Genomic DNA, 14,973 nt, shown 5'->3' with positions numbered 1-14,973 from the left:
CAATCTTTGCTGCCCCGCTGAACTAAATCTGAACTACACACCCACCAAAAAGTTAAAGCTAGCTTTCTGAAATGCAGTTCTTGAACCACATTTTACTTCCTTGTCTGTGGTACAATGGACCACGCTAGCAAAACTGCCAGAAATATCCCCTCTGCATGTGCTTTGTAGAAAAGGGTTCTTGTCCATGAGTGATGGCAGACAGGATCAGTGGGCTCACAGGTGGATCGAGGACGTGTTTGCAGTGATTTGGATACCCTAAAACTCTGCCGTGGTGAAGATTTAGGTGAGTGTAGAGAACCCACACAGGTACAGGAAATGCAATGTTCACACAGGAAAAACCCCAACTGGGCTGCAGGTTCAAACCTTGTTGCTGTGAAGTGACAGCACTAACCAATGAGCCACCGTGCCTCATTTAAAAAGAATACCATCGGGTTACCTCTATAGGGTCCCAGTGGTTGGAAACCAGTACTTGCAGTGAAGATATGTCATATTCTTTGAGAGCCTTCAGGAAAGAGCTGGAGGAAGTGTCTGTGAATCAGCACACCTAGGCTACTTTGCATAAAAGTTCCAGATAATAGACAAAAGCTGTGTCCCAAAACGTAGGCTGCATCCTTCGAAGGACCCGGCCTTCACGGTCTACGTGGGCCGGGTCCTTCGAAGACTGGGAAGGCCAGAAGTGCGAGGATGTGAAATGGGACAGTCTAGCCTTCAGATTTGCGTCACCGCTGTCTCGGTGGAGTTTAATAAACTCAGCCGTCTGCTCCTTGCTATCTAAAATATAACAGGACAGTGGCGTAAATTCTCGACCGTCTCACACTTCTGTTTAATCAGTTTTCTGTTTGATGTTTATTCAGCTGTGTGAAAATCCCCGAGGAACCCACCCGATGGATTAATAAAGTTTTATTTAATCTAATATAATCTAATAACTTCAATCTCAGCCAAACCGATTTACTCCGGAACAAATAAAACAGACTTACTTAGACTTAGTTCCTCCTACGCCGGGCGGCGCATCGGGCAGCTAGTGATCTCCATCGATGTCGGTCAGCAGCGACTGCTTCAGCTTCGTCCCAGGCAATGTCGACAGTTCTCAGATCGTCCATAAATGTTCGACGCCATGTGGTCTTTGGTCGGCCTTGCTTTCGCTTGCCAGTGCGTGGACGCCATGTCATGGCAATCTTAGCTGGGCGATGAGGGGGTAGGCGTAAAATATGGCCCGCAAAGCGGAAGCGCCTTTCTGCAACAACATCGGCTAATGGGCGGGTGCCTGCTCTTCGTAGGACCTCCTCATTTGTTATTCGGTCCCGGTAGGAAATTCTCAGGATTCGCCGCAGGCCACGTTGTTGAAGCACGTTCAGGTGTTGAATAATTGCACTTGTTGAGCGCCAGGTTTCACTACCGTAAAGTGCAGTAGGGAAGACGATAGAGTTCAGTAGTCTGATCTTGACCCTTACATTCAGGGAGGTCGAGTTCCAAATAGGTTGGAGACGTCGCAGGACACCAACTGCCTTCCCTACTCTGGCGTTGACATCCCGATCAGAGACCCCGTCATTCGAGATGATGCTGCCAAGGTATGTAAAATTCTCCACCTCTTCAGCACGTTGTTGGTTGATCATGACAGGAATGCGGGCACGTGCATAGCCAACTCGGAGTACCTTGGTTTTTTTGGCGCTGATTCTTAATCCAACTTTCGTCGCCTCCCTCTGCAGGGCCGCGGTCAACTTTTGGAGGTCTTCCTGAGTCGAGCCCAGCAGGGCAATGTCATCTGCGAAGTCCAAGTCAGTGAGATTACGCGCTTCGTGCCAGGGCACAGTATTGATCTTGAAGAAATCTGTGCAGCCGTCATCCATCCGGATGCAGCAACGGGAGTTGGAGTAGAGACAACGAAAGGCATCTACAAACTGCTGAGGGACTCCATAGTGGCGTAGGATAGCCCATAGAGTCGGCCGGTGGACGCTGTCAAAAGCCTTCTCAAAGTCAATGAAATTAATAGAAATCTTCCTTTGCTATTCCAATGTTTGTTCAATGATCATGCGGAGGGTGAAGATTTGCTCGACGCATGACCGGCCACTCCGAAACCCAGCCTGCTCTTCTCGCAATCGTTCGTTCACAGCGTGTCGTAGCCGATTCAAAAGAGCGAGGCAAAACACTTTCCCGGGTACCGACAGCAACGTGATGCCCCGCCAGTTGTTACAGTCACCCAAATCACCTTTTTTTGGAAGTTTGATGATGGTGCCTTTTGTCCAATCATCGGGTACATGTGATGTTGACCAGCAGGCGTTTAGGAGTCTTGTAAGGGCGGCTTCAAGATGGGGTCCGCCATGCTTCAGCATTTCGGCGAGGATTTCGTCCAGGCCTGCGGCCTTTCCACTCTTGAGGAGTCGGATCGCTGTCTTGACTTCAGTGATGCTGATTTGTCCGATATCGACAGGAAGAAGATCCATGGAAGGTGCCGGGTCTTCGGCCTCGAACCGTTGGGGTGGCTCAGGTTGGTTCAGAGTATCGCGGAAGTGTTCGACCCATCGTTGGTCTTGTTCAGTTGCAGTAAGGAGGACACGTCCATTTTTGTCTCGGATTGGAACACCGCGGCCACCACGAGCCCCAGTTAGATCTCGTACAATGCAATATAACTCCCCGCGTCATGATTTGCTGATCGTGGGCGGAGATTTCAACGCGCAAATAAGCAGTAACCGGGACGGCCTGGAATCGACTATCGGCCCGTTTGGAATCGCAGCAATGACAAATAAAACAGAAAAAAGCCAAAAATTACATTTTAAGTTATTTAAGTGACTTATATATCATGTTTACCCTGAGTAGCGAAAGACAGTGGGTGTCTGAAAACGATGAAGCCGGGAGTCTGCTGCTCTCGCCGGTTCGAGTGACCATTGAACCCCCCCGAGCGGGTGGGTAACAGACATCTCCAAAAACGTCGGAGCACTTTGGCAAATATGCAATGTCTTGATAAACCAAGCAGATATTTGAAGTTTACACGGCTACTTTCTCGCCTGAAAATATGTTAAAAGTTTATTTTGTGACCCAGAAAGATTAATAAGAGTAATATTAAAACTTAGCAGCAGTCGCCATTGTTGGAAACTGGAATTGGCTGGGCCACGCTATGAATTCTGGGATATGGTGGGCCACGAAGACCACACCCGACCCATCCTTCAAATTCGGGGAAATGCATTTGGCGGCCGCATTTGAAGGAGTCGACAAATTGGGACAGCCTTCGTCGCCTGGCTGTGACGTAATCGGCCTTCAAATGCGGCCTCCGGAGGATGTAGCCTAGGTTTTGGGACACAGCTAAATAGTCAAATATTGACCCAGATGTGAAAGCATATTTTCCTTCCATGTTTTTTTCAATTCTTTAACCATACCATAGGATAAATGCTCTAGCTGGAGATCAGTTAGTTGGATGCCTTGTAGCTAACGGTATAATTTGTGTTCTCAAACTTGTAGAGACATTTCCGGAAGGTTTTGTGCACAACACGAGCTTACTCTGATAATCCACTGTTATTGCAACACTGCTGTTGAGCTCCTTGCCTTACAAGGATGTTTTGGTCACCTGCTGCTATATGTTCACCTTTGACCTTGCTTGAGGGGAAACACGCACGCTGATAAATAGGAAAGGTAAGAAGGTAACATACACGGGAGTATTCTGGAGATCTGTAAGGAGTAAAACCCGTGACCTCAGTGTGACCTTGTTAGCTCGGCACGCCTATGTGTGAACGGCTCTTTGAGGACATTTCTTTGGCCAGAACCTAATGTTTACTAAAATCTCAACACACTGAAGAAGAATAATGATCACTTTATGATCTCGACATTTAGGGTCAGTTTACACAATTCACACATTTTATACCAAATGTGATAAATGTTCACAGGATTTGTCCAGTAAAAATATAGAAATCATACACCAAAATATGTTTGAGATAAAAATAAATGGAAGCTTCTTCTTTAATATTATTAATAAGACAGTAAGCAGTTTTTTTGTTTGCCACAAGTTATGGAATCTACCAGGAAAATTTGTCTAAAGCACACAATAAAAAACAGGAAGAGTATAATTATTAGGAGTGTTATTATCATATTTTATTAGTATTTCACAATTAAAATCATTCCAGAGGGAACAATTTAGTCCATGCACGCAAAGACTTTTATTATGAAAGAGCTGAAAGCCTGTTTGGAGACCTGATAATGGTAGGATATAATGCCAAGGCAAAACTACCACACTTGTTTATACTGCATTAAAATTTAGCCAGCGGCTCTCAGAATGAGCTCCTTATTGGAACTTAAGCTATTCAAAAATATACTGTGAGCCAGTAACATTTTGCATTTTAGCTTCGCTGGGAAGCATTGCTCTGAATGGATTCAGTTTATTTTTATCTGATCAAGCAGTGGATGGAATCGAGTTATTTGTGTGATTAAAAATGTTGGATTTTCAATGAGCGAAAAATGTTTTGAAGCCAGTTCGAATACAACTGTGTGATAAATTATTTAACATTTCATTCGGATTGCTCTTCAAAAGGCACACCATCAAACATATTCCATTTACTCTAATCAAGAGGCTTTTCAGGTCCCAGAATGAAGAGAGAGATTAAGTAGAACCATGTGTGTGTTTATGAGAGGGGGTATGGTAAAGCACCCCAGAGTTGGAGGCTTGTTTTAGAGTTCTGGCATTTATCCCTCACACTGTAATTTTGATTACAAAGACAAACCCAGGTAAATTAAAAATGTGGCATCAATCAAGAGTCTCTACACAACAGCGAAGGCGCAGAACATAAACTGGCTGCTTTGGCCAACTATACTGTTACTCATGACTGTTTTGGGTGGTCTGGCTGTGTTGGGTCCTTTGTTTAACTCAAGCTCAAAGCAAGCTTGACTTTGTTATAAAGTGGCCAGGAATTGTCCAGTGGGTAGCTGGCCAAATAATGACAATGACTCACGTTTTTGCAAATTCGTTCAATATGGGGCTCAGTATACGTCAGGTGAATGTTTCACTTCCAGCAACGTGGAGAAAACCATTTCTGCTTCTCTACAGCACCCCTGTATGTTTCTAGTTGGTTCTGCCTTCTGGTTTCAATAGGGAATTCTAATCACGTTAGAAAGCCATTTTAGGGAAACAAAACAGCAACCTTCCCCTCTAATGTGACAAGTTCCTGGCAGAGACGAATAATCTGCTGAATTTGAAAACATCAAGTATGCCTTTAACCTTGGCTCGTAGGAGAATTAAAGTCTTGCCGCCTGTGGTTAGTATGCATTTGGATTTTGGCCACATCTGTCTGGCGCTGTCAGTCCCTAAAGACTGAGCTCAGTGCACATTGGTTGAGCCTCTTGAGTGGAGAAGCAAGGGCATGAAGTCATACGGTGATGCTGTAAACCTGTAAAACTGACTATTTAACGCGAGTAAGGCCACTTTAGTCCACTGGATCTTCAGTCAATTAAAATATTAGACAACAGTGTGAAAAAGCCTACGTGGCATTGTAAAAAATTATTTGCCCAACCTCAAGTTTCTAATTCCCCAAAAAGCAGTCGAGGGGTCTAATTAGAAAATCTGATTTATGAACAAGAGGAATTAGGGCCAAGAGTGCACTAATTCAGGCCTGCTGTTGGCAAACACCCTAAAATGTGCCTGGATAATGCATCGGCTCTGCTCAGGAGACACACAGTAAAGTCAAATGTAGAAAGAATAATACTCATGTAAGTGGATGCATACGCAAAGTCATGTTCTGGTTAGTGAGACCATATGCTGGAAGGGATTCATGTTTGCTTAAAACTGATACACCTCAAATATTTCATTTAGGCTAACGCCAAACTACAAAAATATGAGGTTCAGGTCAAGATGGCACGCAGATGCGTGAGTGGATGTTTTATCGTCAAACATATCTTAAAGCCTGTGAATACAGAAAAAAAAGACATGAAGAAGCACAGAGAAAAAAAAACTGGGAGACTTTCCAGAAGTTATCTTTTTCATGTCAGCATGGGGGTCACCTGGAATGCGTATCAGAAAAGCTGTGCAAATGACTCATTAATCATGGCAAAGGGAAATGTCACTGCCGGTCTATCGTTTTGCCAAGATGTGTGGCAAATTTTATGGTGTTTCTAATCGTATTCCTTCATTTCTGTCTTAAATTAGCTCCAGATATTCAGGAAAGAATTAAAGCTTTCAAGGACTCCTAGTGTGAGTTGAAGAAGGGGGGGTTATGAAGGAATGAAAAGTATATTTGAAAAGATTTTCCAGCTGAAATGTGCAAAGACTTTTCAAAGAGTGCAAAGCAGGTCCCAAGTTTGATGAATTATTCTCAGGTGCACCTTTTTTCATGCCTCAGTCTGTGCTTCTGCTTCAGATATAATGACCAGCCACACATCATCATCCTGCAGCTGTGAAACTCAGAGATCGACATGAGCAATGACGGAGATTATCATAATGAATGTCTTCTTTTCTTTCTAAGAATCCCCCTGAACTCATGAAGACCAGCAACTGTGCCGTGACTGTGTGCCAGAATGCTCAGAGGCAGGTTGAAAATGACCTGTAAATGTTCATTTCCAGTGGGACCGAGAGTAAATTAGGAGAAATTAAGACAATTATTTTCAGTGCCTGTAGGATACTTTTGAAGAAAATGGGGTTTTCCAGGGTCAGCAAAATGCAAATTCGTATAGGCTATTTGCCCGTGAATGAAAGTTTTTCAACATACGTCTTAGGAAAGCCTTGTAATATGACTTAAAAATAGCATAACAGTGCCAATTATCCCAGAGAAACACCGAGTAATGTGGTCAAGTGCCAAAATTATGTAGATCGCTGATCTTTTCTTTTTGAAATGGATAGGTTTGAACCAATCATTTTTATATAAACATTTCTACCATGATGCTAGATCGTGAAAGGCTTTACTTTGGGACGGGACTCTTCATCTAGTCATCTACTCAAACTTGAAATGATTTTAGATTTTGCATTGCTGTTTGATCTTGCGTTTGTATTTTTCAGTAAGTTCCATGTAATTCTCCCCAAGTATTTACATACCCTTATATACTTAGTTTGTATTTTGTCTCGTCTCCCCACGCTCTCGTGCTTTCCTCTTTCCCTTCCCACCCGAGCAGATGGCTGCCCCTCCCTGGGCCTGGTTCTGCTGGAGATTTCTTCCTATAAATTTTGATTAAGGGACTTTTTCCTCTCCGTGGGCTTGCTCATATGGGGCCGCTTGACTGTTGGGGTTTTCTCCTGAATCCTTAAGGGTCTTTAACTTACAGCAAGTGCATTGAGATGGCTGCTGTTGTGATTTTGAGCTATATAAATAAAACTGAATTGAATTCATTTGAAAATGTGCTCTGAGTAAGTTCCTGTTGTCACATTTGCTGGCACTGGACTCTGAACTGTGCAATCAAACAAGTGGGTTTATTTATAACGACCACTATGTACAGTCCAAATCCAGATTCCACACCATCCACTCCAACAATGTGCTCACTTTCACTCACGCTCAACTGGGAAGGGTCCAGGGAAGACAGGTCCGGGTCCAGGAAGGTCTATAAAAGGGAGATGGAGAAAGACGTCAGAGAAACACTCAGGAACACAGGGAGCTCAACAAGAGACTAAGCCGGGCTACACTAACCCTAGTGAGTACAACGCTCCAGCGAGGAACACCACTCCAACCAGGCCTTAAGTATGGTGATGAGGCACATGTGCGTGAAGATCAGTTGACCACTGCAAGGCAGGCACCGCACCCCAGGACAGCCACTTGTGGATCATGAAACCTGTGGTATGTATTGCACACTAATGCACACTTGGCAAATATGTATTTTCAGTACACACTGCTGAAAACTTTGTGTGTCTGGTTTATGTGTCGTTTTGGAAATGACAAAAAGACAAAAGCACAGGTTGACTGAACACACAACGCTCAATAGGAAAGAGATGACTTACACATCGGTCACTTGTAAATGAGTACAAAAACTGTAGATTATAAGATAATTGTTAAATTTCATGTGAATCCTGAAATTCTGAGGGAATCTGACAATTTGCGTCTTGGCAGATCACAACCAACTTTGCACTTATTTCCTTTAGATGTTGTTCTGATGTTTTGTTCAAATACTGATTAAGAAATTTCTTGGCAAGGAGAAAACAGACAGTTCCTTCCTTTGGAGATCGACGGACTCTGTGGTCTCTTTTAAAAGCCAGTTAAAACATATCTTTTTAAAGATATGTCATGTCTTTGGCACCTCTGTAGCCAAAAAGCTTTGGAGTTTAGACAAGAGACTGCTGATGAAAAAAGTAGGTGGACTTATGCACTAGATATAGATGTAGGATTGGTGTTACTGTGACATATCACAGATGACACACTTCCATCTACATCAGGGGTCTCAAACTCGTGGCCCGGGGGCCACTTGCGGCCCACGTCACCCCTACTTGTAGCCCGTATATTGACATGAATGGCAATTTGGCCCTTGAAGCTATTTTTTTGTTAGGGAGGATGTAACAATGGTCACATTTTGATAATCTTTCTATTATTTTGTTATTTTCTGGCCAAATGATCACAGACTGTTCGTTTGTCAGTCACAACCACATTGATTACACCATGCTGAATGTTGCCAACTGAACATGGGCCCAAATATTATATTGCACTTTATGAACCTATTGATCAAAGAGGGAATAATCGCTGGAGCACAGAAGAATCCGATTGCATTCCTCGTGCTTTACATCTGTTGCGTGCTCAGAATTATAATTGAGAAACCTGAAGTGATTTTGTGGTTTGGGAAATAACAGTGAATCTTTAAGCTGATGTATGTTGCTCTGATTATTAGTACAGTATATAACAGGGTTGTTTTTTTGGTGAATGTTGTTTTATGGGGTTTTACGTTTTGAAGCAAGAAATTCCTATAAACTAGACAAAGTGTGATATAGAAGTTTGAATCATTGCAGCAGGAGAAATTTGGTTTATTCACACTGAGCACAGACATGGAAAACAATACAGAATAATGCAAGCAAACAGAACTCAGCAGCCTAACTGCTAACGTTGATGCCATATATTGAACACAATGAAGCCAAGTGTCAGTTGGCAGGGCTGAGGTTGTGAGTCAGAGCTCCCTGGACCTCAGGGGGACCATCCAGAGGCTAAAGAGATGCTATTCATTTGTTATAAAGTCTTCAGAGGTCTTCTGGCATTATGGGTCTCCTAATGGCAGCCGTTCCTTTGAGGCTCTCGTCTGCTTTCTGTTACTAAACAAGGACCAGCTTGCACAGAGTCATGAGGCAAGCAGCAGCTTTGTGCAAAAAGATGGCACTCATTAAATCAGCTATGGTAATGGCTGCGTGAGGCTGTACAGGCTAGTTACAATCAGTGGTTTCCAAATTTTTTTGTGCCCATTTCAAGGCACACCTCCATTTATATCTACATAAGAAAGCCTCAGTGTCATCTGACCAGAGTTTTGAACGCTGGACCTACTGTGATACCTGCAAATACATCTCTACTTCAGCAGCATAGAACGTCTCAACATCACTTCATGGAGTGATGGAAAAACGCCAAGTTTTCCTTAGACAATAATTTGCTTTCTGAGGGGTTTGCAGTATTAGCATTAGCCATAATATATTAAACGTTTTGGCTGCAGGCTGTTGACTTAAAATAGGGAGCATTTGTGACAGCAGCTTTTCTCTTTTCTTTATATAGTGTATTGTCTGCACTGGTGGCCAACTGTCTTGCTCCACCACAATAAACACATTAACTTCCTCACTGTCAGTTAGGGTCTCTCTTAAGGTCCTTTATACAGAAACATTTTAACAGATTCTTTTAGGGGAAGCGAGTGCAAACTACTGATAAAGAAATCATTAAAAAGGTTTTTGTTCATAAGTCACTGCACCTTGTGGAAACCACTGGGCATAGCTCAGTTAACAATGTCAACAAGCACAGATAACAGCACAGAGACTTCCAGTGTTGACAATGTTTGTGCCAAATTATGGGCAGAAATTCTGAACCTATTTAGTAGAGATTGATTACAGAAGTTCAGGAACTGCTCGTCCCATAAATATTATATTTTTCTTTCAGCTAGAAAATAGTAACTCTAACAGATCCAAAGATGTTCGTCTTAGTTTACACAGTGCTTTTGTGTGACCTTATTTTCTGTCTCCCTGGGGCTCCATAGTGAGGTCTTGACTGACGAATAATTTTTTCATGTTTGCTGGAAACTAAATCCCCCTGCTGACACAAATCATCTTTGGTGACTCAGCTGGGAAAGAACTAGTCTTTAAACATTTGTTTAAAAAAAATGCTGAACTGGTGAAATCAAAAAGTCAGTATTTGGGGCAAGGGGTATGTACTTTTCCATTTAGCCAGTACTAATTTATGACTATGATTTGAGGATCCCGACATTACTAAAATCTGCCTGACCGAGAAAAGCCCTTTTGTGATTCCTGCTCAGAAAGGTGAGGGTAGCTTGGTTTAGAAATTGTTTTGGTGGTTGAAAGTGTTAGGAGGTGGTGGGTAGGTGTACTGTTGTTGTTTGGGTTTTGTTTTCCTTTTGGTTATAGGTAGGCGAGGCGGGGCTTGATGGCATTCCAACACACCTGCGACGCATCGGACGTCATCAGTGAGCGCTTTTAGGGAGCAGAGTCATGGACGTCTGGTGTCGGAGTATTATCGCTGTCACAAGTGGTAACGAGTTAGCACAGGCTGCATCTGTTGATTTTACGCTGTGGAGCTGTATGTTTTAAAGGATCCACGTTTCGCCTACTTTTCTTCGTCTTAGCCTGTTCCATCGCCTGCCCGCCTACCTAGGATTTTGTGTTGGCTATTCTGGATCCGCGACGGAGTGCTACGTACCATCAGGCGGCGATCACCGCAGCGGCTGTGGTTTGGGTGGTCAAGTAAGCTCTCCAACTCTCTCCGTCCACTTGTGTTTAACGTTCGGCTATCAACGGTATGCCATAAACCCTGTTTTGTTCCCTGTTGTCAGGTAGCTCCGGTGCGTCTGCTACCTACCTGTATGCTTCGGCTCCATCTCATCGCCTCGGTGTTTTCCTGCTGGCACATTTTTATTTATCACTGTATATAGCCCCTTTCCCTTGTAAATATTCCCCCTTACTTGTGTATATATAAAACTTGCATCACCAACTATTCTGCGTCCGTGTGTGTTTCTGCCACGTAATCCATCTGTGTAATCCAGCTAACCTAACAGAAAGTTACGCTTAAATAACTTCTGATTTGATTCAAGAGTGCCAGCCAGCTGTCATTTCCTAATATTTCAATATTTCCATCTCTTTAAGTTAACTAGAGTAATGTTTCATGTATTTTATTAATAAAACACAGTAAAGAAATTATTACAGTGCACTTAAACTGCATTCCTCAGACTATACGGTTTGCTCACTACTGATGCAGATGACACAGAGCAGAGCTCAGCTGTGTCTATTTTGGGTGGATACCGATAAAGATAAAGCTCTATGAGAAAGTGCAAAGACTATTGCACTGACAGTATTTTTTTAACCTCAATCCCAAAGCCAATTTTAAGGCAGTGTAGCCAAGCTATTACTGTTGGACATAAATATCAAACATATGCTCTGTTTAGTGTCGAGAAATCTCCTGACCTGTGCTTGTCTTAATGCGAGTCTTGCCTAAAGTAGAGGAGTAACAACATGGTCCAAACCTTGCCTTGTTTAATCTTACGAGTCAGAAAGATTTATGTTAATTATTGTGTGTCATTCCAATCGACGATTGAAAACATCACAGACAGATCTTCTCAGTCTTCTAATCTTATCTAAATTGCAAGTAATAAAACCTCTATTACCCCTGGATAATTAAATTTAAAGTCACATGATGCGTCTAAACATGAAATATAGATTAAGGTTTGATATTTATTACTAAAGCAATATTGTATGTGAGTGTTGGTGGGAACTTTTCAGCCACATGAAAAAATAATTAGGCTATATTGTGGTTTGGAGCTTTGCCCTGGTTGGCAAGTGTCCCATTTCTCTCTGATAAATGTCCCTGGAGAGGTAGGTGGTCCAGTGGTTAGAAAACCCACAACTTTAGCCAGAGTTCCTTCAACCCATGACGCGGTTTTTTTTCTTAAATAAATTATGATTGATGTGCTTTAGCTGGGAACCTGGGAATAGTCCCTGGAGTCAAGGTCATGACTTGGTGCACTGGGAAACAGTTTTGGGAAATTAATTTACGTGAAGACTTTGAATTCCAATAAACTGCATTCCAGCTACATGGTGTGGCTTGCCACAAAGACCAGCAGGCACACCAGTAAGTGAACAAAAGTTTAAAGACTCTATCAAAAAGAGAGTTTCTAAACCTTAAACTTTTAAACAAACTTCAAAATTGGGAATTGTGTTTACAGTCGTGGAAATTTTACTTCTAAATTTTTTCTAAAGAATTTCATTTCACTCATTTATTATAAAGCACTTTTTGGCTGACCGATTTTATAGCCAGTTGCCTTTCCAAAGAAATCACCTCCCGTCAGCATGATTTCTGTTTAGAATTTATTCATCACAGACAGGATTTGCTGCCAATGACAACAATGAGTTTTGTTTCCTTTCGAAACAACCCAGCCTCCTCATTGTGGAGACGACACATCTGTTTTAAAAGAATTTGAAAATGTCTAGGGGTGGGTGAACAGTTCACATTCAACCCTGATACCACAAAAAAGATCGAAAGCTGGAATTCACAGAATTATAACTTTTTAATTTATGTTGTTATGTCAGTGCACACTAGGGCTGCCACAAACGATTATTTTGATAGTCGACTAGTCACCGATTATTTTTGCGATTAGTCGACTAATCAGATCATCATCCATTGGATGTAAAAGTACAGCTTATTGCACCAGCAGCATCTGCTCTAATATAACTATCATTAGCTTACAGCTTTAAGTGTTTACGGTCTGTGCTAACTAAAAATAAAGACAAGATGATAGTTTATTAAATTTTAATGAAATTTGCAGATTGTTTCGGTGAAGTTTAATAAACTCCTTGCTATCTAAATATAACAGGACACCGGAGTAAATTCTGGAGCATCTCACACTTCTGATAATCAGTTGTCTGCTTGATGTTTATTCAGCTGTGTAAAAACTATAACTTTAATCTCAGCCAAACCGATTTACTCAGGAACAAATAAAATACTAAAAAAAAGCCAAACAATAACATTGTTAAGTTATCTAAGTGACTTATATATCATGTTTAACCTGAGTAGCGAAAGACAGCGGTGGGTTTGAAAACGATTTGCCGGGAGTCCGGTGTTCTCACGGCTCTAGTGAGCCTAGCCCCCGGCTAGCTATCGAGCTAGTGGGTAACAGACGTCTCTGAAAACGTCGGAGCGCTTTTGAAAATATGTGGTGTCTTGATAAACTGAGCAGATATTTGAGGTTTACACAGCTACATTCTCGCCTGAAAATATGTTAAACGTTTATTTTGTGACCCAGAAAGAATAATAAGAGTAATATTAAAACTAACTAGCTGCCGCCATTGTTGGAAACTGAGCTGGGCTGCGCTATGAATTCTGGGACACAGCTTCTTCTTCTTCGGGGTTTAACGGCAGCTGGCATCCTTGTACATGCAGTGCTGCCATCTTCTGTTTCAGTCCGTTATTACACTCTTAAATCCTACTACTTATTCCTGCGTCTTTTGGGATCTTACAAAGCTTCAAACGACGCGTCGACTATTAAATTAGTCGTCGACGATTTTGATAGTCGACGTAATTGTGACTAGTCGACTAATCGTGGCAGCCCTAGTGCACACTAGTCATTTATTTGTTTCATGCAGCTTGCTGGGCTTTGATTTGTTTCAATTGCACGTGTTCTATTTGAGAGAGGTTGTGGCTTGAGAATATTGTTTAACTTTATGAGCTATGGGAGTTTTTCCATAGTACAATTACGGTTTTATTGACATGAGAGAACAAAATAAAACCATTCAATAATATTTTGATGTTAAAGACATTATGTACAGAAACAAAGCGCGAGGACTATATAGTATATACGTCAGCAAGACAAGAAGTAAAAACCGAAACAAAACACATTAGAAAAACCAACAGTCGATGTAACACTACTTTCAGCTGCTCCTTTACTCACAAGGGGCCACTAAAACAGGTACATAATATTTCTGAAGGTTTTACTCACCCATCCAAATCACTGAATTCATCAGTTCCAATAAATTCTATGACCACAAGTGTATAAAACCAAGCACCTAGGCATGGCGACTGCTTTAACTAGCTATTGTGTAGGAATGGGTCGCTCTCAGGAGCTCAGTGAAGTCCAGTGCAGGACCGTGATAGGATGCCACCTATACCACCGTGATGGGATGCTTCTTCGTGATCCAGCATGACCTCATACCAGTGCACAAGGTCCATAAAGATATGGATGAATGAGTTTGGTGTGGAAGAACTTGACTGGCCTGCACAGTCCTGACCTCAGCCCGACAGAAGATCTTTGGGAGGAATTAGAGTGGAGACTGCGAGTGAGGCCTTCTCGTCCAACATCAGTGTATGACCTCAGAAATGTACTTATGGAAGAATGGTCAAACATTCCCATAAACCCACTCCTAAACATTGGAAAGAAAAATGAAAGCTATCCGGTTGTTCAGTGATGATGTGACGAATCCTACTTCCGGGTCTAAAGTAGTCTGCGTTTAATATGGCTTTTGTGTTGTTAACATGTTTAATGTTATATATTTTCTTCTATTTGATCTCAAAAAGCTCCTAAAACAGTCAGTGATCCCTGTTGACCTCCCTCGGCTTTTATTACCACTAATCATTTATTTAAGCTCAGTTTTTAAAACCTTAGGATGTAGCTACAGCCCAGCCCATGCAGCAGTATATGAATGACTAACCTCGTATTGTGGATGGATTATCTCAGTTGTTCTCCTGGCTGAAGTTTGGTCCTTTTACAGCATCCTGCCATGCGATTACATTTGTTCCTGACCACCGAGAAAAAGTTAGCTTGTTTATATTATGCTAACATAGCTGTGTCGCTAGCGGTCACGTAGCACATCATTATATACCAGCTAGCCCAACT

The 14,973-nt window shown here is 42.1% G+C and overlaps 2 long non-coding RNA genes across 2 annotated transcripts in view; one reads left to right on the top strand and one right to left on the bottom strand.

The window, feature by feature from the left end:
• LOC146700018 (uncharacterized) overlaps nucleotides 1-7,663 on the bottom strand; it is a 29,523-nt gene extending 21,860 nt beyond the window's left edge. The window contains exons 1-2 of the long non-coding RNA XR_014922501.1: nucleotides 7,593-7,663; nucleotides 7,459-7,506 (exon numbers count right to left, since the gene is read on the bottom strand). This is a non-coding gene — a long non-coding RNA (uncharacterized LOC146700018). The remainder of the gene's footprint in view (nucleotides 1-7,458; nucleotides 7,507-7,592) is intronic.
• A 2,751-nt stretch (nucleotides 7,664-10,414) lies between these two features.
• Nucleotides 10,415-11,043, top strand: LOC146700017 (uncharacterized). Its single transcript, XR_014922663.1, has 3 exons — nucleotides 10,415-10,622; nucleotides 10,717-10,834; nucleotides 10,924-11,043. It is a non-coding gene; the product is annotated as an uncharacterized LOC146700017 (long non-coding RNA).
• Nucleotides 11,044-14,973: the final 3,930 nt, after the last annotated feature.

Source organism: Copadichromis virginalis, linkage group LG10 (genome assembly GCF_057382275.1).
Source record: "Copadichromis virginalis isolate Kocher_CV1m ecotype Utaka linkage group LG10, C_Virginalis_male_GT1.1, whole genome shotgun sequence".
In the NCBI taxonomy this organism is placed as follows: Eukaryota; Metazoa; Chordata; class Actinopteri; order Cichliformes; family Cichlidae; genus Copadichromis; species Copadichromis virginalis.
The sequence above is the reverse complement of the archived record's forward strand: the minus strand, read 5'-3'. Positions and strand labels throughout refer to the sequence as shown.